This window comes from Macaca mulatta, chromosome 7, assembly GCF_049350105.2.
Source record: "Macaca mulatta isolate MMU2019108-1 chromosome 7, T2T-MMU8v2.0, whole genome shotgun sequence".
In the NCBI taxonomy this organism is placed as follows: Eukaryota; Metazoa; Chordata; class Mammalia; order Primates; family Cercopithecidae; genus Macaca; species Macaca mulatta.
This window is the reverse complement of record NC_133412.1, coordinates 33,095,665-33,118,728: the sequence shown is the minus strand read 5'-3', so window position 1 is coordinate 33,118,728 and position 23,064 is coordinate 33,095,665.

Sequence of the window (23,064 nt, the reverse complement as noted above, 5' to 3'; positions counted from 1 at the left end):
CCGTGTTAGCCAGGATGGTCTCGAACTCCTGACGTCGTGATCCGCCCGTCTTGGCCTCCCAAAGTGCTGGAATTACAGGCTTGAGCCACCGCGCCCGGCCTTTTTTTCTTTTGAGATGAATCTCTTTCTGTCGCCCAGGCTAGAGTGCTGTGGCACAGTCTTGACTCACTGCAACCTCTGCCTCCTGGGTTCAAGCAACTCTCCTGCCTCAGCCTCCTGAGTAGCTGGAATTACAAGCCTGCACCACCACACCTGGCCAACTTTTTTTTTTCCCGAGATGGAGTCTCACTCTGTTGCCCAGGCTGGATTGCAGTGGCGTGATCTCGGCTCACTGCAAGCTCCAACCCCCGGGTTCACGCCATTCTCCTGCCTCAGCCTCCTGAGTAGCTGGGACTACAGGGACCCGCTGCCTCGCCTGGCTAATTTTTTGTATTTTTAGTACAGGTGGGGTTTCACTGTATTAGCCAGGATGGTCTCGATCTCCTGACCTCGTGACCCACCCGCCTCAGCCTCCCAGAGAGCTGGGATTACAAGCGTGAGCCACCACGCCTGGCCGTGCCTCTATTTCTTGATTTAGAAATTTTATACATTACTATTTACTTCCTACTATAATAGACGATTTAGCTCAGTCGTTTTCTTACCTGCGTAAGCCCTCAAGTTTCAATTTCTCAGTTGACCTGATTTTTGTTTTTTTTTGAAACAGAGTCTCACTCTGTTGCCCAGGCTGGAGTGCAGTGGCACAATCTCGGCTCACTGCAGCCTCTGCTGCCCAAGTTCAAGCGAGTCTCCTGCCTCAGCCTGCTGAGTAGCTGGGACTACAGGCGCCTACCACCATGCCCAACAAATTATTGTATTTTCTGTAAAGATGGGGTTTCACCATGTTGGCCAAACTGGTCTTGAACTCCTGATCGCAAGTGATCCTCTGACCTCAGCCTCCCAAACTGCTGGGATTGCAGGCATGAGCCACCGTATCTGGCCTCTGTTGACCATTTTTATCACTTTAAAGACAATACTTTCATCTCTTCTTCCATCTCCCATAGATAATATTTCTTGCTTTCCTATCAGAACCCCCACTTTTTTTCCTCCAGCTGGTCTCCTCTCCTTTCCTCCCCTAATCCTGTTTGTCTAAATTTACTTATGTATTTTGAAGATTTGTAATGGTTACATTTTGTTCTGAAAACCTAACTTAGTCTTCTTTGTATTGCTTATTGGTTAAGCCCAACAGCTGAGTATCAGTAAGCCACAATCACTATTATGACCAGGCAAATATTGCTCCCTGCTGATTCAAACAGTATATGCACTGTAATTGAAGTTTGTTGTTGTTGTTGTTGTTTTATATACATACTTTAAGTTCTAGGGTACATGTGCACAACGTGCAGGTTTGTTACATATGTATACATGTGCCATGTTGGTGTACTGCACCCGTTAACTCGTCATTTACATTAGGTATATCTCCTAATGCTATCCCTCCCCCCACCTCCCCCATCCCCTGGCAGGCCCTGGTGTGTGATGTTCCCCACCCTGTGTCCAAGTGTTCTCATTGTTCAATTCCCACCTATGAGTGAGAACATGCAGTGTTCGGTTTTCTGTCCTTGCGATAGTTTGCTCAGAATGATGGTTTACAGCTTCATCCATGTCCCTACAAAGGACATGAACTCCTCCTTTTTTACGGCTGCATAGTATTCCATGGTGTATATGTGCCACATTTTCTTAATCCAGTCTATCATTGATGGACATTTGGGTTGGTTCCAAGTCTTTGCTATTGTGAATAGTGTCACAATAAACATACATGCACATGTGTCTTTATAGCAGCATGATTTATAATACTTTGGGTATATGCCCAGTAATGGGGTGGCTGGGTCAAATGGTATCTCTAGTTCTTGATCCTTGAGAAATCGCCACACTGTCTTCCACAATAGTTGAACTAGTTTCCCATCCCACCAACAGTGTAAAAACGTTCCTATTTCTCCACATCCTCTCCAGCACCTGTTGTTTCCTGACTTTTTAATGATCGCCATTCTAACTGGTATGAGATGGTATCTCATTGTGGTTTTGATTTGCATTTCTCTGATGACCAGTGATGATGAGCATTTGTCATTTGTCTATTGGCTGCATAAATGTCTTCTTTTGAGAAGTGTCTGTTCATATTTTTTGCCCACTTTTTGATGGTGGTGTTTGATTTTTTCTTGTAAATTTGTTTAAGTTCTTTGTAGATACTGGGGGATGCCCTTTGTCAGATGGGTAGATTGTAAAAATTTTCTCCCATTCTGTAGGTTGCCTGTTCACTCTGATGGTAGTTTCTTTTGCTGTGCAGAAGCTCTTTAGTTTAATTAGATTCCATTTGTCAATTTTGGCTTTTGTTGCCATTGCTTTTGGTGTTTTAGACATGAAGTCCTTGCCCATGCCTATGTCCTGAATGGTATTGCCTAGGTTTTCTTCTAGGGTTTTTATGGTTTTAGGTCTAACATTTAAGCCTTTAATCCATCTTGAATTAATTTTTGTATAAGGTGTAAGGAAGGGATTCAGTTTCAGTTTTCTACATATGGCTAGCCAGTTTTCCCAGCACCATTTATTAAATAGGGAACCCTTTCCCCATTTCTTGTTTTTGTCAGGTTTGTCAAAGGTCAGATGGTTGTAAATGTGTGGTGTTATTTCCAAGGGCTCTATTCTGTTCCACTGGTCTATATCACTGTTTTGGTACCAGTACCATGCTGTTTTGGTTACTGTAGCCTTGTAGTATAGTTTGAAGTCAGGAAGCATGATGCCTCCAGCTTTGTTCTTTTGGCTTAGGATTGTCTTGGCAATGCAGGCTCTTTTTTGGTTCCATATGAACTTTAAAGTAGTTTTTTCCAATTCTGTGAAGAAAGTCATTGGTAGCTTGATGGGGATGGCATTGAATCTATAAATTACCTGGGCAGTATGGTCATTTTCACGATATTGATTCTTCCTATCCATGAGCATGGAATGTTCTTCCATTTGTTTGTGTCCTCTTATTTTGCTGAGCAGTGGTTTGCAGTTTTCCTTGAAGAGGTCCTTCACATGCCTTGTAAGTTGGATTCCTAGGTATTTTATTCTCTTTGAATCAATTGTGAATGGGAGTTCACTCATGATTTGGCTCTCTGTCTGTTATTAGTGTATAGGAATGTTTGTGATTTTTGCACGTTGATTTTGTATCCTGAGACTTTGCTGAAGTTGCTTATCAGCTTAAGGAGCTTTTGGGCTGAGATGATGGGGTTTTCTAAATATACAATCATGTCATCTGCAAACAGGGACAATTTGACTTCCTCTTTTCCTAATTGAATACCCTTTATTTCTTTCTTCTGCCTGATTGCCCTGGCCAGAACTTCCACCACTATGTTGAATAGGAGCGGTGAGACAGAGCATCCCTGTCTTGTGCCAGTTTTCAAAGGGAATGCTTCCAGTTTTTGCCTGTTCAGTATGATATTGGCTGTGGGTTTGTCATAAATAGCTCTTATTATTTTGAGATACATCCCATCAATACCTAGTTTATTGAGGGTTTTTAGCATGAAGGGCTGTTGAATTTTGTCAAAGGTCTTTTCTGCATCTATTGAGATAATCATGTAGTTTTTGTCTTTGGTTCTGTTTATATGCTGGAATACATTTTTTGATTTGCATATGTTGAACCAGCCTTGCGTCCCAGGGATGAAGCTGACTTGATCATGGTGGATAAGCTTTTTGATGTGCTGCTGGATTCGGTTTGCCAGTATTTTATTGAGGATTTTTACATCGATGTTCATCAGGGATATTGGTCTAAAATTCTCTTTTTTTGTTGTGTCTCTGCCTGCCTTTGGTATCAGGATGGTGTTAGCCTCATAAAATGAATTAGGGAGGATTCCCTCTTTTTCTAATGATTGGAATAGTTTCAGAAGGAATGGTACTAGCTCTTCTTTGTACCTGGTAGAATTCGGCTGTGAATCCGTCTGGTCCTGGACTTTTTTTGGTTGGTAGGCTATTAATCATTGCCTCAATTTCAGAACCTGTTATTGGTCTATTCGGGGATTCAACTTCTTCCTGGTTTAGTCTTGGGAGGGTGTACATGTCCAGGAATTTATCCATTTCTTCTAGATTTTCTAGTTTATTTGCATACAGGTGTTTATAGTATTCTCTGATGGTAGTTTGTATTTCTGTGGGGTCGGTGGTGATATCCCCTTTATCATTTTTTATTGTATCGATTTGATTCTTCTCTGTTTTTGTTTTGTTTTGTTTTGTTTTGTTTTTTAGATGGAGTTTCGCTCTTGTTGCCCAGGTTGGAGTGCAATGGCGTGATCTCAGCTCACTGCAGCCTCCACCTTCCAGGTTCAAGCAATTCTCCTGCTTCTGCCTCCCAAGTAGCTGGGATTACAGGTATGAGCTACCATGCCTGGCTAATTTTGTATTTTTAGTAGAGACGGGAATTCACCATATTGGTGAGGTTGGTCTTAAACTTCTGACCTCAGGTGATCCACCTGCCTCAGCCTCCCAAAGTGCTGGGATTACAATCGTAAGCCATCACACCTGGCCTATAATTGAAGTTTTACCTTTTGTTTAGCTTTCTGGTTTTTTCTGGAGTTTCTCATTTGCTTTCCCTTCTGTTTATTCCACCATTGCCTTTTTTATGTTCCCAATTATATCCAGATTCTTCATAACTTAGGTATTATGTGTCCACTTTCCCTGGAGAGCTCTTTCTTGGAATTCCTGTCTTCCTGCCCCAGTTTGGACTACTTGCTGAAGAGATCTCTGGGATGCCTTGACTACTCTCCTACATTGATCCATTATTGCTTAGATCTTATTTTTTTCCTGATTTTGCTTTTCATGTTTCTAGAGCATATCTGAAAGCAAATTCCTAAGAAAGGGTTTGCACGAAATCATTTGAGTCCTGAAAATATCTTGGCTTTACTCTCATGTTCAAATGATAGTTTTGTTGGGTGTTGATCTCTTGATAATCATTCTCCCTCAGAATTTTGAGGTCTTTCCCACTAACTTCTAGCATTTATGGTTGCTATTGTAATTCTGATTCTTGCCTCTTTGTAGATGTCCTGTTTTATTCTCCTTTGAAATATTTAGTATCTTCCTCATTTTCAGTATTGTGAACTTTCATGCTATACATAGGTATACATCTATTTTCTTGATTTATTGCGCTAAGCACTCAGTGGCTCATTTTAATTATGATGTCATTCATTGCCATTGTAATGTCATTCAGCTTTAGAAATTTTTCTTATATTCTTTCCTTCGTTATTTCCTGTCTTCCACATTCACGGTTCTTTGTTTCTGAAACTTAGGAGACTCAAGGCTGAATCTCAACTTCCATTCTCTTGGTTCAGACTCCTGAGTTGCTGGGATTACAGGCGTGTGCCACCATACCCGGCTAACTTTTGTATTTTTAGTAGGCACAGGGTTTCACCATATTAGCCAGGCTGGTCTTGAACTCCTGACCTCAAGTGATCTACCCGCCTCAGCCTCCCGAAGTGCCGGGATTACAGGCGTGAGCCACTGCACCTGGTCTGTATCTTCTATATCTTTACTTTTTCATGTCTTTGTCTTTTTTTTTTTTTTTCATTTCTCTGAGAGATTTCTTTGTCTTTATTTTCTCATATCTCTGTTTAGTTTCTATTTCAGCAATCATACTTTAATTTCTAATTCTTCTGAGTTTTTTTCCTCTTTATAGCATCCTGTTGTTGTTTTATGGACATGATACCTTCTGAGCATACTATGTACAGATTGGTGTTTTTGTCTTAAGTTCTCTTCTATTCTCTGAATTACCTTTGTTTTCTAGAAGTCAATTTTTCTTTTTGTTTAACCTTTTCATTTATTTTAACCAACTGTCTGGTAATCCTTGCACTTCTGCTCATGTTTAAGAATGAGGAGTTGCAACCAGGTGCGGTGGCTCACACCTGTAATCCCAGCACTTTAGGAGGCCAAGGTGGGTGGATCACCTGAGGTCAGGAGTTTGAGACCAGCCTGACCAACATGGCGAAACCTTGTCTCTACTAAAAATACAAAAAAAAAGCTGGGTGTGGTGGCACAGGCTTGTAATCCCAGCTACTTGGGAGGCTGAGGCAGGAGAATCACTTGAACCTGGGAGGCCAAGGTTGCAATGAGCTGAGATCACCTCAATCAATTCCAGTAGGGTGACAGAGTGAGATTCCATCTGAGAAAAAAAAAAAAAAAGAGGAGTTGCGGGATGCACTGGTTCACACCTGTAATCCTAGCACTTTGGGAGGTCGAGGCATGTAGATCACTTGAGGCCAGGAGTTTGAGACCAATCTGATCAACATGGCAAAACCTCATCTCTAGAAAAAGAAATATAAAAATTAGCTGAGCGTGGTGGTGCATGCCTGTAGTCCTTGTTACTTGGGAGGCTGAGGTGGGAGGATCACTTGAGCCTGGGAGTTCGAGGATGCAGTGAGCCAAGATCGTACCACTGCATTCCAGTCTGGGCAACAGAGTGAGACCCAATCTCAAAAAAAAAAAAAAAGAATAAGGAGTTAAGGAGTGTGAGTAGGAGAAAAGCCTGTCAGCCAGCAGGTGGTTGAGCAGGAAGCCAGCTGTACACTGAACAGACCCTAAATGCTAGAATCCAGGCAACTCTAGAGCTGCTCAGTTTCGTTAACAGAGGACTTCTGGGTATTTTATTATTCTGAGGGAATAAATCCTGGCTTCCAAGTTTTGTGTATGAGAGAGAGAGAAGAGATGATGGGATCAAGCGGTCTGCTCACCTTACTCCCACACGGCCTGGCATGGTGGAAGGTTGTGGCCTGGACTCAAGCCCTGGTTCCTTCCTGGGACACCTTGTGTGAGTGACTGCAGCATCACAGGGCCCAGGTTTCCTCCAACTGCAGGGGATCTCCACCCCCAATCTGAGCAAGGTCAGCTGGTAAAGGCAGCTGCTGAGAGGTGTTCCCTGTGCAGTCATAAGCCTGCGGGGCTGGGCGAGCTCTATAAATAGCAGCGGTGATTACAGAGTAGTACTCCTTTTAGATGCTTGCACTTTATAGCTTTCCATTCAAAACGGGCCCAGCCCACTGTTTAGTCTCTCTGGGGGGCAGCTGTAAAGGCCACCTTGTTTCACAGCTAAGAAGAGGTTACAAGGCAATTAAAATATTTTTGTCTCTTCTCTCTTTTGATGATTATTCCCATGCAGTGGTGGCCACTAGAGGAGTCGCTGCCTTCCATTACCCCCAGGGAAACCCAAGAACACTCACTGGCAGCCTCCAGCCCCAAAGCTGCGCTCGAATTAGAGTTTCAGCCTTAATCCTTGCCTTGCTTTTCAGAGATTTACAAGTAAAAGTCAGAAATAATGGGGTCTTTGAATGGCCATAACCAGGCAACTGTCATTTACTTTAAAGGAGTGCATTTCCCCTTTAGGAAGATATAATCATAAATGCTTCTTTTGCCAGAATAATTATATGCTCTAAATTCTCTGTATTCTCCATCACGATAAACGCAGTAATTGCACAAATTATGTTTTAACCGCATGGAAATATGTAGATAAAGACAACATTCCACATTTATGGAATTGTAATAAATAATAAGGATAGTCTTGATCATAAAAATTATAATTATATGGAAAGAGTGGCTACCATAATCTTAAAATTAATCCTGATTTGTATAGCCTCCTCACAGTGTTAAACCTCAACGCAACCTCACAGGGCAGGCTAGGCAGGGCAGGGGATATCATGACCAACCCATCACACGGGTGAAGACATACAAGCCTGAGATGTCTTGACACTAGTCAGTAGCCCGTGCTGTATTGGGCTCATGAGACAGTACTCTCGGTGTGGTCCCTCCGCCTGAGCTTGGTGGACCCTTACCCACCTCCCACTCCTCTCTCTGGGCAACCAAGAAATGGAAGCTGGTATCTGGGGCACTTGTTATTGCAGTGACTGGCCTGAGCTGGCTGACAAGTGGGAGGAGGGCAAGGAAAAGAGAGAGACCTGGAATATGAAGGATTCTCCAAGTCAGCTGGAACAGATTCTGCAAAAATCCCTCTCTCTTCTCCATAATAACCTGGAGCAATTACGAAAACTATTTTCAGGAAAAAAAATATTAAAATGCAAATGAAGTGCAGTTGCGACGGTAAATCACGGAAGAAAAATGCCACTGCTGTTTATTAGAGTCCAGTGTAGGCGCTCAGCACCATTGTGGTGATGCCACTAGGGCTTACATCAGAGACCTGAGAGGACCACAGAAGTAATCAGGCCCAGATCCCTTGTTTTACAGATGAGAGCCTGAGAGGGGGTGGTTAATCCATTTTCCCCAGGACTAAGACGGCGTTAGTAAACAGGCTTCACAGAGCTAGGTACAAAGCACATACCTGTATGCGTTAGGAAAGTGTTCAGCTGTAAGTAACGGAAAGCTGCTTCTACAGGTTCGTGTGTCTTACCTGATAATCCAGAGGTAGGCAGTGCTGGGTCTGGATGTTCCTGGGCCTAAACAGAAATCAGCCCTGCTCCTCACCAGCCAAGCTTCTCAGTAGGCAGGGTAGGGTTCTGGGGACACAGTGTGACCAGAAATAGAGGTTGTATGATGAGAAGGGAAAACTTGTTGAGGACCTATGGAAGAAACGAAGGCGATTCAGCTTAAAGAAGAGGAGATAGTAAAACTTGACCACTATAATGTAAAAGACAATATAGGTCCTGTGTGGCCTAAGAGGTCATAGTTAGGACAAGGGAGCGCATTTGTTGGGTGACAAACGGATTCAACAATGGAATAATTTTAATAATAGGCACTTACTGAAGGTAGATCACCTCTAAAACTAGTGAGTTACCTGGAGGTATTCAAGCTGCGTAAAGAACTGGAAGTGGGGCCAGGCGTGATGGCTCACACCTGTAATCCCAGCACTTTGGGAGGCCAAGGCAGGCAGATCATGAGGTCAAGAGATCGAGACCATCCTGGCTAACACACTGAAACCCTGTCTCTACTAAAAATATGAAAAATTAGCCAGGCGTGGTGGCAGGCACCTGTAGTCCCAGCTACTCGGGAGGCTGAGGCAGGAGAATGGTGTGAACCTAGGAGGCGGAGGTTGCAGTGAGCAGAGATCGCACCACTACACTCGAGCCTGTGCAACAGAGCGAGACTCCATATCAAAAAAAAAAAAAAAAAAAAAAAAAAGTGTAAAGAGGGGGTATAGCTCAGAGGTAGAGTGTTGGACTGCAGATCAACAATTGGAACTGTGTGGCCAGGCGCGGTGGCTCACATCTGTAATCCCAGCACTTTGGGAGGCCAAGGCGGGTGGATCCCAAGATCAGGAGATCGAGACCATCCTGGCTAACATGGTGAAATCTCGTCTCTACTAAAAATACAAAACAATTAGCCAGGCGTGGTGGCAGGTGCCTGTAGTCCCAGCTACTTGGGAAGCTGAGGCAGGAGAATGGCATGAACCCGGGAGGCGGAGCTTGCACTAAGCCAAGATCACGCTACTGCATTCCAGCCTGGGTGACAGAGCAAGACTCCGTCTCAAAAAATAAAAAGAATTGGAAGTATGTGTGTGTACGTGTGCATGCATGTCAGAGAAGGTTACAGCATTGAATAAACAAATGATTTCCAAATTCCCTTTTGCAACAGTTCATTTAACTAAAACTATCTGTTGAGTTTCTGCTGTGTTCCACATAAGGACCATATTTTCCAAATAGGAAGCTGGTCTGACATTTATGAAAAAAACTAATGGAGAGAACAGGGTGTGGGATAAATGATATTTGCTGATCGACTTCTCAGGAACCACCTGCCTTCTCAGGATGCCATTCCATTGCTCCCTGGGGAACCCCCACTCCACAGAACAGGGCCTGTTTTCATTCAGGCTTGAAGGACTCCGGAGTGGGACAACATGGCAGCATTTTTTCCAGACACATTCCAGCCTGAGTTTAATATCTGTTGCACGTGGTATCGTGTGTCTTAAAGGTAGAGATACCTCTGTTACTTATTAAATATCACTTGTACCTCTCTGATCCTTACTTTTCTTACGTGGAAAATGGGACAAAATATATCTTCCTTGTAGAGTTGTTGTTGTGAGGATGTAGTTAGCTTTGCACAGCGTTCAGCCTTTAGTAAGGATTCAACAGATGTGGGTTCATTTCGCTCCTCAGTCTCAGCTCACAGATTTTGTCATGTCCCTTTTCCAGGCCTCATTTCCTCTAAAATGAAGAGGTTGGACTGGAACCAGCCCTGTGATTTCTCCCAAAACAAAATGGCCGCCATGTTTTTCCCAGCCTTGGTTTGAAGGTCGTTTCTGCCAGGAGGTGGCACCACTGATTCATGTTTCCAGCGGGGAGGTGGGCTGACCATTTGTTAATTTCCCCTTAGCTTTGAAAAGGAGCCTCAAAACTCACCTGCTTAGCAGCTGCCTCTAAACTAACTTTTTAAATCCTGGCGTTGATGTTTCTTGAATGTGACTGAATTTTCCACTTTTTTGCTTGCTCCAAGAATATCAGAATTGTCTTCCTCAGTTTTCAGTATTTAGTCCTCAGTACTTAGGGAAGGGGTAAAGAGAGAAATGGGGGGTGGTGAGGGGCCCTTCTCCACTGTGGTCTTTCCCTTTGCTCAGAAGCAAAACTGCAGATATCCAAGAGCATGTGCTGCTGAATTGCACCCACAATCAGCCATTTGCATGCTATTCAGAAGGCACAAATGGCCACTTAGGCTGGAAATTGCCTAATTGCCACACAGAGGGTCACAGATACAATTTTGCAGCCTCAGATCTCTGGCAGCAGCTAGGCTGGAGAGGCCCAGAAAATGTGGTTTTCTAGTCTTCTCGGGTTACTGTGAGCAGGGCAGGAAAAGGACTTAAGGCCAAGAGGGCCAAATTCTTCATTTTACCCAAGGCCAGTCCTGGAGATGAAAAGTGAATTTAAGATGAAAATTCCCTAACTGTATCCCACCCTTCGACTTTTCTCAAGAGTTTAGGAAACAGAAGATGTAGGGAGGAAGAGTGGAAGAAAGAGAGAGGAGGAAGATAAAGGAAGGGATAAGGGGAAGGAGAGAGGAAGGAAAAGAAGAAGAGAGGGAGAGGAAAGGAGAGAGGTAGATGACTTGTTGGAAATAGTTAAGAGTCAAATAGATTATTTTGCCATTTCTCTCATAAGAACTAAAACATTTTAAGATTTAAATATAAAACATGAATGTATTATTTGGTCTTTGCTTCTAGCTTGCTCTCTCTCCTTTACACATGTAAGCACTAAACATTTATTAGTTGTCAGCCTGGATAATGAAGTGGCTAAATGAAACCATCCTGTGGACTGATTCTGACCTTTCCAATGTTAGCTTGTGAAAACTTTCTTCTCTAATACTAGCCTCAGCAGAATGGTTAAAATGTATCCCTTCTGAACAGGAAAAATTACCATGAGACACCATACAAAATTTTTTTAAAATTGTCCAAAAAAGCCAGTGATTCCTTGCTGATGGCGAAGTAGGCAGAGCAGGCAGAACAGTTTCCTCTCTAGTCCCTTCTATTAGAGCTAACCTGATTATTTTAAATTGCTAGAGAAATCACATCACACACCATCAAGTCCCATTGATGACGGTGTAGATCTTATTAAGTAAAATCATTTTTCTTCATTACTAACCAACCAAGTGCTTTGTATGTGGCTGTGAAATTTACATTTAAAGACCCATGTCTTTTAAGTCTTTCAAGGTTCACGAGGTGGAACGGGACCAGGGGGTTGTCAAAATGCTAGTTCTGCAGCTTCATTGTGCAGTCTCACTGGAGGTTGTCTTTCCACTGGGAAGGGAAGTCAGGGGTTGCTACATCCCAAAACATTCCCTCCTCCTCTTGTCCCTACCTCATCTGCAGAATGGGAGCAGATGACTGTGGGCAAGAGCATTACCACGGTTTCATCTGTTGTTGCTTATGGAAAAAGGACATCCCTGTGGAGGGTTTGCTTTTCTCCGGGTCTAGTGAATAAGTTCTACTCTAAAGTCAGCCAAGCATCTGAGGACACCAACAACAAATGAAACTCTATTAGGGAATTCTGTAGTAGCTTATTAAAAATTTTTATCGGCCGGGCGCAGTGGCTCAAGCCTGTAATCCCAGCACTTTGGGAGGCCGAGATGGGCGGATCACGAGGTCAGGAGATCGAGACCATCCTGGCTAACACGGTGAAACCTCGTCTCTACTAAGAAATACAAAAAATAGCCGGGCGAGGTGGCAGCGCCTGTAGTCCCAGCTACTCGGGAGGCTGAGGCCAGAGAACGGCGTGAACCCGGGAGGCGGAGCTTGCAGTGAGCTGAGATCCGGCCACTGCACTCCAGCCTGGGCTACAGAGCGAGACTCCGTCTCAAAAAAAAAAAAAAAAAAAAAAAAAAATTTATCAATACCATGCACAGTCCTTGCAAAAGGCAGTTCCTTTCTCTTGCTTACTTTAACTTCACCCTTCTGGTGTGCAGTGCCTTTTGTGGCAGCATATGAAAGGTAGAGCCTTTTCAGTTTTGAGAAACAAACTCAGTTGAATTTCTGAGAAACTGGAAGGTGCTTTACGTCTTGTTTCCTTCTTTGATACTTTCCCCACAGAGTGGAATGAGGATCAGGAAACCAATTCAACAGACTCTTGTAAGGGGTGTAGTGTTTTATGAATGCAATTGGGCCAGGCTAGGTGCATGCCTATAATCCCAGCACTTTGGGAAGCCGAGGTGGGTGGATCACCTGAGATCAGGAGTTTGAGACCACCTTGGCCAACGTGACAAAACCCTGTTTCTACCTAAAAATATAAAAACTAGCCAGGTGTGGTGGCGCACACCTGTAGTCCCAGCTACTCAGGAGGCTGAGGCAGGAGAATCGTTTGAACCTGGGAGGTGGAGGTTACAGTGAGCCAAGATCACATCACTGCACTCCAGCCTGGATGACAGAGCGAGACTCTGTCTCAAAAAATCAATCAATCAATAAAATAAAACAAAACACATTCGAAGGGGTCAGAAATGAAATCAACATTTGATTCAATTAATTGGAAATATACTATGAAGGAGACATTTAACAATGACATCAGTTGCCTCACTTAATCCTCACTACAGTGTATGAAATAGGTTTTGTTATCTCATTTCTTAGATGAGGATACAGGTTCAGAGTACCTTGTCCTGAGTCACACTGCTTCTAGGTAATGGAAAGATAATTGAAATCTAGCTCTGTCTGATCCAAACCCCGTTCTGTTTGTTTGTTTTTGTTTTTAAATTCCATGTGAGTTGAAGTTGAGTGCTACAGAAATGTAAAATGTTATTAATCATTTCTACAACATTTGCTGTGTGCTAGTCACTGTGTTAAGTTGGGGGTGTGGGTGCTGAATGGGGTAGGTATGGAGAGAGTGACTGCCCACACCTAGAGAAATGAATTGGGAAAACAGGTGCTGGGGATGTGCCAAAGGAAGCAACAATGGTATGCAAGCATGATTCATAATGTGGGGCCTGAGGTGAAGAAGGAGCAGGCAGTGTTGTTTCTAGAGTTGGATCTATGCCAGAAGACTATTGCAGACAAGACTCAGAGCAGCCTGAAGTAGGGGAAGGTAATTCTCCCTCTTTCATGCTGCACTACTCAAAACTTTGTGAAAAGTTCAGGTAAACATTGACTGAGAAGATTGCAAAACATTGCGATGTAGACCAGCTGGAGCGAGTTTTACACCCAGTTGAATGTTTTCTTGGCCACATTCCCTCCAAGCAGTGGAGTTCTCAACAGCATGTCTTTGGCAATGGGACCTGGCTTCCCATCTCAGTTTCCACCTACTTGCTACGTGACCTTGCATCTCAGTGTCCTTATCTAACAATGACTGCTGCATAGGGTTATTGTCAGGATGGAATAAGATCACTTACAAGATGTGTGGAGCACAATGCTGGCATGATTTAAACATTATACAGTATGTCCTCTAGGATTTTACATTCTTAGTTATCCATTCCCCCCTGGCATTTTCAAACTATCTCTAACTTCCTCCTTTCAGCCTGAAACTATGTCCTGGTCTCTCTCATTTTCTTTTTATTTTTTTGAGACAGAGTTTCACTCTTCTTGCCCAGGCTTGAGTGCAATGGCACAATCTTAGCTCACTGCAACCTCTGCCTCCTGGGTTCAAGCAGTTCTACCTCAGCCTCTCAAGTAGCTGGGATTACAGGCATGCGCCACCACACCTGGCTAATTTTGTATTTTTAGTAGAGATGAGGTTTCACCATGTAGGCCAGGCTGATCTCTAACTCCTGATGGTCTCTCTTACTTTAAAAAACAAACAAAAACTCCCCTCAGCCTATTTGTGGAGCCACCCTCCTCATGGAACTTCCAATCCTCTCGAAAGAGGATTCATAGGCTGCCAATTCCAAAGAGTAGGGACCATGTCTGTTTTGTATATTTCAGTATCTCCAATGCCTAGCCTAGTGCCTGGCATAAACATAGTTGGCATTCAATTATTTGTTGAATAAATGACTGTCTCCATTTCCTCATCATACTTTCCCAGTTTATGTCCTTGCAGTCTGGCTTTTGCTTTTACCACTTTTTCAAATTTTCATTCCCAAACAACCTCTAACTTGATCACCAAAGCTCAAGGTTGTTTCTACATCCTCTTCTCTCAGAATTCTGTATAGTCAATACAATTCTTTAAAACAGGATTCCACTATGCAGTATTTGGTAAATCCAAATGTACTCCAAGGGACACAGACAAGGCTAGGTTCTCCAGTTGCTTAGTTATCTACTTAGTTAGCAGTATCCTTTGAAGTCTTTTGGGGTCACCTCTCTTTGATGGGGGTGAGTGGCATAAGACAGTGAACATCCTGGGAGGCACCTTCCCTGATCTCGACAGCTGGAAACAATCTCTCCCTCCTCTGACATGCTTTACTAAGCTTTGTCTGTGCTTCTCTAATGGAACTATTTCTTCCCACTTCAAGTAATGGTTAAGTATAACCCTGTCTGTGTGACACCTAACCCACCCTGTGTATGCCCTTTGAGAGCAGGAAGCAGGCTTTTCCTCATCCTTCCCTTCTTGCTCAGCCTCTGGCATATACAAAAGGCCTTATGAAAGGACCAACTGAAAGAACTAATAGTGGAAAAAAGAAAAGACCTTGAGTAGTTATGGAGTTCCTGCCCACAGAGGGTTTTAGAACAGCCTCTCTCATTCATGTTAAAATTGGTAAAGTCCAGCAATGGACTAGCCCTGGCCTGGATAAAGTAGGAAGGATAAAACAGAGACTAACCCTGGGAGCACAGTCCTTACTTATAGTCCAACTGGGACAACCAGGTGTGCATGCAAAAAAGTTCAGCAGCAATTCAAAAATGCAAGAAAAAAATGCAAGAAATATCATGAGCAACATGTAAGGAACAAACATCTATTCAAATTAATATTCATTAGGCAGTATTACAACTATGTGCCAGCAGTGCATTATAGGACTGAAAGGAGCTAAGAGGAAAATCCCTCAGGTTGCAGGGATGAGGGGTGGTTTCAAAAAGGGGCTAAAAAGTATACTGAATACTGTTGATTCTTTGGTTTAATTTGCCAGAGAACTAGGTAGGTATGTCCTTGCACTAAGTTCAGTCTACAGACTGCAGGCTCTGGGCACAGCCCTCTTTAAAGCTCAGATGTTTCCAATGCAATAGAGTGATTAAGAGTCTTGCTCCAGGTCAGTAAGACCTGGGTTTGAGTCTTGATTCTATCTCTATGATTTTGGCAGATCACCCTGATGCAAGAGGTGGGTTCCCACGGTCTTGGGCAGCTCCACCCCTGTGGCTCTACAGGATACAGCCTCCCTCCCAGCTGCTTTCACAGGCTGGCCTGAGTGTCTGTGGCTTTTCCAGGTTCACGGTGCAAGCTGTCAGTGGATCTACTATTCTGGGGTCTGGTGGATGGTGGCCTACTTCTCACGGCCCCACTAGACAGTGGCCCAGTAGAGACTCTACATGGTGGCTCCAAACCTACATTTCCCTTCCACACTGCCTTAGCAGAGGTTCTCCATGAGGGCCCCAGCCCTGCAGCAAACTTCTGCCTGGGCATCCAGGCATTTCCATACATCTTCTGAATTCTAGGCAGAGGTTCCCAAACCCCAGTTCTTGACTTCTATGCACTCACAGACTCAACACCACATGGAAGCTGCCGAGGCTTGGGGCTTGCACACTGTGAAGCTACAGACTGAGCTCTAAGTTGGCCCCTTTCAGCCATGGCTGGAGAAGCTGGGACACAGGGCACAGCGACCCTGGGCCCAGCCCAGAAAACCATTTTCTCCTAGTCCTCCAGGCTTGTGATGGGAGGGGCTGCTGTTAAGACCTCTGACATGCCCTGGAGACACTTTCTCCGTTATCCTGGTAATTAACATTTGGCTCCTCGTTACTTATGCAAATTTCTCCTGCCAGCTTGAATTTCTCCTCAAAAAATGAGATTTTCTTTTCTATCACATTATCAGGCTGCCAATTTTCTGAACTTTTATGCCCTGCTTCCCTTATAAAACTGAATGCCTTTAACAACATCCAAGTCACATCTTAAATGCTTTGCTGCTTAGAAATTTTTTCTGCTGGCCGGGCATAGTGGCTCATGCCTGTAATCCCAGCACTTTGGGAGGCCAAGGTAGGTGGATCATCTGAGGTCAGGAGTTCAGGACTAGCCTGACCATCAAGGTGAAACCCTGTCTCTACTAAAAATATAAAAATTAGCCAGCCATGGTGGCAGGTGCCTCTAGTCCCAGCTACTCAGGAGGCTGAAACAGGAGAATTGCTTGAACCTGAGAGGCAGAGGTTGCAGTGAGCCAAGATCATGCCACTGCACTCCAGCCTAGGTGACAGAGCAAGACTCCATCTCAAAAAAAAAAAAAAAAAAGTATGGGTGCAGTGGCTCATGCCTATAATCCCAGCACTTTGGGAGGCCGAGGCAGGCAGATCACCTGAGATCGGGAGTTCAAGACCAGCCTGACCAACATGGAGAAACCCCGTCACTACTAAAAATAAAAAATTAGCCGAGTGTGGTGGCACATGTCCATAATCCCAGCTGCTTGGGGAGCTGAGGTAGGAGAATCCCTTGAACCCGAGAGGTGGAGGTTGTGGTGAGCCAAGATCACGCCATTGCACTTCAGCCTGGGCAACAACAGTGAAACTCTGTCTCCAAAAAAAGGGAAAGAAAAAAGAAAGAAATTTCTTCTGCCACATACCCTAAATCATCTCTCTCAAGTTCAAAGTTCTACAAATCTCTAGGGCAGGGGCAAAATGCCACAAGTTTCTTTGCTAAAACATAACAAGAGTCACCTTTGTTCCAGTTCCCAAAAAGTTCCTCATCTCCATCTGAGACCACTTCAGCCTGGACCTTATTGTCCATATCGCTATCAGGCTTTTGGTCTTCAAAGCCATTCAACAAGTCTCTAGGAAGTTCCAAACTTTCCCACATTTTCCTGTCTTCTTCTGAGCCCTCTGAACTGTTCCAACCTCTGCTTCTTACCCAGTTCCAAAGTTGCTTCCACATTTTTGGGTATCTTTTCAGCAATGCCCCACTCTACTGGTACCAATTTACTGTATTAGTCTGTTTTCATGCTGCTAATAAAGACATAGCTGAGACTGGGCAATTTACAAAAGAAAGAGGTGTATTGCACTTACAGTTCCACATGGCTGGGGAGGCCTCACAATCATGGTGGAAGGTGAAAGGCACATCTCACATGGTGGCAAGAGAGAGAAAGAGAGCTGAGTGAAATGGGTTTCCCCTTATCAAACCATCGGATGTTATGAGACCCATTCACTATCATGAGAACAGCACAGGAAAGACCCGCCCCCATAATTCAGTCGTCTCCTACCGGGTTCTTCCCACAACACGTGGGGGTTGTGGGAGTTACCATTCAAGATGAGATTTGGGTGGGGACACAGCCAAACTATAACAAACCCCAAACCCAAATTTCAGCACTGGGGAAGAGAAATTATGGCCTGGCATGATGCCTCATACCTGTAGTCCCAACACTGTGGGAGGATCACTTGAGGCCAGGAGTTTGAGACCTACCTGGACAACACAATAAGACCCTGTCTATATATAAAAATTAAAAAAAAAAAATTAGCTAGGCATGGTGGCACATGCCTGTAATCCCAGCTATTCAAGAGGCTGAGGCAGGAGGATTGCTTGAGCTCAGGAGTTCAAGGTTGCAGTGAACTATGATCACACCACTGCACTCCAGCCTGGGCAACAGAGTGAGACCCTGTCCCTAATTAATAAATTAAAAAAATCATAATCCTACCTCTCAGGTATTGTACAAATATTTATTAATCACCTACTGTGTGTAAGAAACTGCTCTGTATGTTAGAGATACAGCAGTGAACACAGCAATCATGTTAACTTCCTTCATGGAACATGAAGAATGAGATATATGCAAACTGCTAAGCATAGTGCTTGGTACACAGCAGTTTCTCCAAAAATAGTCATCATGGTTATTCCAAACATCTGATGAGGCTGAGTTCTCACTAACCAGGCTCAATTTAATTTCCAGCTACTTTGGGATGCCTTCCCTGCCCTTACTGCAGTCACTGCATCATTTGCTATAGTCAGGAAACTATTCCCTATGTCCACAATAGGTGCCAAATCACAAGTTGTCTTATGATTTTATTGCCTCACAGCTTAATTGGGCCTGTGTGAGCCTGGGGAAGTGGAGCCCTCATGAAAAGGGAGGAGGAAGGTGGTGTAGCTCAGCACTGCCTGGGAAAGACTAGGAAGACGGCCAGGTCTCAGCTGGCCCCAGACTGAATAGGACACTGGGGCTCCTTTCTAAATAAACCCAAACTCTAAGCTCAACGTGGCCTGGGTTTGCCCCCAACAGCCGCAGTAGTGGTCTGACCCCACACCAGGCTTTGGGAGGGGGATGAGGGACACCCAGCAGTATCAGGCTGGCCAGTGGTCTGTGGACAAGTGGTCTTTGGTCTAACAGCTGCCATCCTGGAGTAAAATGACTTCAGTCCACTGTCTAATATTTTCTCCATGTCTAAATGCTGTGGTGCTGCTTTACCACAGAAAATATTTCCAAAATGTCATCAGAACCAATGCTAATTGTAGTTAAAGTCTCTCCAGCAGTGTGACTCTACAGCTGGGCTCGGAAGGAGGCGAGGGTGCCCCACCTGCCACTTCCTGGGCTGCACTTGGCTAATTTAAACACTCATCACCCACTGAGGGTGAGGTTTGTGCTGCTGCTTCTCTCCAGGCTGCTCTTCCCAAACACTCCACTCCCTCTGCTTCCTGCAATGAGGCTGGGTGATCAGAAAAATAAACCGGGATTGCTATGCTCCTTTGTCATCTGATTTCCTTTTGGGTCACTCCACGTTTATCTGAGGCAATGTTCAGATAACAGGCCAGGTGATCTGAACTGTTATCCCATTACTTTCAAGTTGGGGGTGTTTCATTCTATATTCCATTGCTTGGCTCTCAAATCTTGGTCTGGTTTTTCACAATAGGCCATGCTTAGTTGTGGCCAAATAGGGTGTTATGATCTGAATGGGTCCCCAAAAATGTATGTGTTGAAACTTAATGACCAATGTAAGAATGTTAAGAGGTGGGGTGTTTAGGAGGTGATTAAGCATGAGGGAGGAGCCCTCCTGCATGAGATTAGGGCCCTTATAAAAGGGCTTGAGAGAGTTGGTTTGTTTCCTTCCAGCTCTTCTGCCCTGTGAGGACACAGCAACAAGGTACCACCTTGAAAGTGCAGAAGAGGCCCTCACCAGACACTAAACCTTCTGGTGCCTTAATCTTGGACTTCCCAGCCCCCAGAACTATAAGAAAATAAATTTCTGTTCTTTATGAATGACACAGTCTGTGGTATTTTCAGACATTAGGCATCCTTGATTATACATATTTTTTAAATTCAGGTTGATTAAAATTTGGCCCAGAACTGTGATTCAGGGTATTCCAGGACGTCAACACAAACATGTTAAGAAGTGCCTGAAATCAAGAATGTTGCTACCTGTCATGAGATCTTGAACTCATTGTGTCACCTCTCAAGACCCTACATGAGTTTATTTTCCCCCTATGAAATGAAGAGTTGGTGTCTCTCCTATCATTAATTATTACTGATTCCTCTTGCAAAACAAATATTTTATCAGCCCCTTTCACCCCAGGTTGACTGCCCCACTCCAGTCTTAATATGACCTTTTGGCTTTCATGCTAACACAAGAGTCTCTAACATCCTAGACTCCAGCCTCCCCTGCTCCCTCTCTGCCTGGCCTCCTTCTCCCAGCTCATCCTGAACATGACATTCAGACTCATTTATAAGAACATAAGCTCCAGGGGGGCAGGAACCTCTTCTCTTTAGTTTACTCTTCTATCATCCAGTATCTAGAGCCATGTTTAGTGCCTCTGGGCATTCATAATGGTGAATTTTAGGTGTCAAGTTGGCCAGGCTGTGGTGCCCAATTGCTTGCACAAACACCAAATTAGCTGTTGCTCTGAAGGTTTTTTTTTTTTTTTTTTTTGGTTTTTATGTTTTTGTTTTTGAGACAGAGTCTCACTGCCGCCCAGGCTGGAGTGCAGTGGCGTGATCTCGGCTCACTGCAAGCTCCACCTCCCAGAGTCACGCCATTCTCCTGCCTCAGCCTCCCGAGTAGCTGGGACTACAGGGACCCGCCACCGCGCCTGCCTAATTATTTGTATTTTTAGTAGAGATGGGGTTTCACCGTATTAGCCAGGATGGTCTCGATCTCCTGACCTCGTGATCCACCTGCCTCGGCCTCCCAAAGTGCTGGGATTACAGGTGTGAGCCACCACGCCTGGCCCGCTGTGAGGGTTTTTTTTTTTTTTTAGGTGAGATTAAGATTGAAACCAGTAAACTTTGAGTAATAAAGATTACCCACCATAATGTGGGTGGATGTCATTCAATTAGGGGAAGGCCCTAAGAGAAAAGCCTGAGGTTCCCAGAAAAGAAAGGAATGCTGCGACCAAACTTTGTCTTCAGACTCAAGACTGTGTCAGCTCCTGCTAGAATTTCTAGCCTGCTGGTTAGCTCACATAAATCTCAATATCTGTCTCTCTTTCTCTCTTCTCTCTCTCTCTTTCTCTCTCCCTCTGTGTGTGTGTGTGTGTGTGTATGTGTGTGTGCATGCATACTTTGTTTCTCTGGAGAACCCTGGTTAATACAGTGCTGAAGATTTGTTGAATCATACAAAAATGCTTTTATCCTATATAATAAAACAGCATGTTCCATGCTAAGAAAACAAAACAAAAGCCTCTCAGAATATAGTAGACTCTGAAAATTCACGGGACAGGCGGTGGAGGGTGGGGGGCAGTATTAGTTCATTCTTGAATTCCTATAAGGAACTACTGGAGACTGGGTAATTTATAAAGAAAAGAGGTTTAAATGACTCACAGATCTGCAGGCTATACAGGAAGCATGGCTGGGAGGCCTCAGGAAACTTACAGTTATGGCAGAAGGTGAAGGGGAAGCAGGCACATCTGCACATGGCAGAGCAGGAGACAGAGAACAAACGGTGAGGTACTACACACTTTTAAACAACCAGATCTCGTGAGGACTCATGCACTATCACAAGAACACCAAGGTGGAAATTCGTCCCCATGATCCAGTTACCTCCCACCAGGTTCCTCCTCCAACACTGAGGATCACAATTTGACATGAGATTTGGGTGGCAACACACAGAGCCAAACCATATGAGGGGGGAACCTATCTAACTTGTCTAACCCAAAGATTATTAAACTTAATAAACCATAGGACCCCTTCAAACTAGATCATGTCCTAACATCCTGAGGGGCACTCATGTGCCTTGGAAAAGCAATGAGTGAAAGGCTGTGATTAGAGTCAGATCCTGCTGAAAGCAGGCAAGACCCATCACCATCAGGCTCCCAACGGCCTTGCTAGACACTTTTTAAAAAATCACCATCATTTCTCTTTCTTCACTCCTCACCTCCCAAAATGCCCCATATCATAACCTCAACAGACTGACATTTCTTAATTCAGCATTGCTATTTCCTACATCTCCCACATCTGGGCCTTGACTAAGTCTCCTTTCTTTTCTTTACTTTTTTTTTTTATTTTTTTAAGATGGAGTTTCACTCTTATTGCCCAAGCTGGAGTGCAATGGGGCAATCTTGACTCACTGCAACCTCCACCTCCCAGGTTCAAGTGATTCTCCTGCCTCAGCCTCCTGAGTTGCTGGGATTATAGGCATGCGTCACCATGCCTGGCTAATTTTGTATTTTTAGTAGTGAAGGGGTTTCTCCATGTTGTTCAGGCTGGTCTCGAACTCCCGAACTCAGGTGATCTGCCCACCTCGGCCTCCCAAAGTGCTGGGACTACCAGCGTAAGCCACTGCGCCCAGCCTTCTTTTGTTTTTTCCTTCCTTCTTTCTTTCCTTTTTTCTTTCTTTCTTTCTTTCTTTCTTTCTTTCTTTCTTTCTTTCTTTCTTTCTTTTTCTTTCTTTCTTTCTTTCTTTTTCTTTCTTCCTTTCATTTTCCTTCCTTCCTTCCTTCCTTCCTTCCTTCCTTCCTTCCTTCCTTTCTTTCCTTTCTTTCCTTTCTTTCTTTCTTGACAGGGTCTCCTCTGTCATCCAGGCTGGAGTATAGTAGTGCAAATGACTCACTACACCCTCAACCTCCCAGGCTTAAGCAATCCTCCCACCTCAGTCTCCTGAAATAGCTAGTACTACAGGCCTGTGCCACCATGCCTGGCTAATTTCTGTATTTTTTTTTTTTTAATATAGACTTGGGGTTTCACCGTGTTGCACAGGCTGATCGTGAACTCCTGGGCTTAAGCCCTCCTCCCACATTGGCCTCCAAAATGCTGGGATTATAGGTGTGAGCTACCACACCTGGCCTAGCTAATGCTTTTCTTTCTACCTGGAGTTCCCTTTACTGGTCTTCCACATTCATCTACTTTCACATTTATAATTCCGTCTCTACCCAGTGAACACCTACTCATCTCTTAAGACCTACTTCAGATGTCTTTCTCTGGAAACCTCCCGAAGGCCCAGCCCACCCGCTCCCCAGAATGAGCTCTCCAGCCTGTAATTGCACAGCTCTGTGAACATTCCTTTATTATCACACTTGTCCAGCTGGGTGGTAGCTATTTGCTATACACCTATCTCTTTTACCAGTCTAAGAGATCACACAGGGCTAGAATTGACTAACTCTTCATGGTAACACCTATAGCTACACT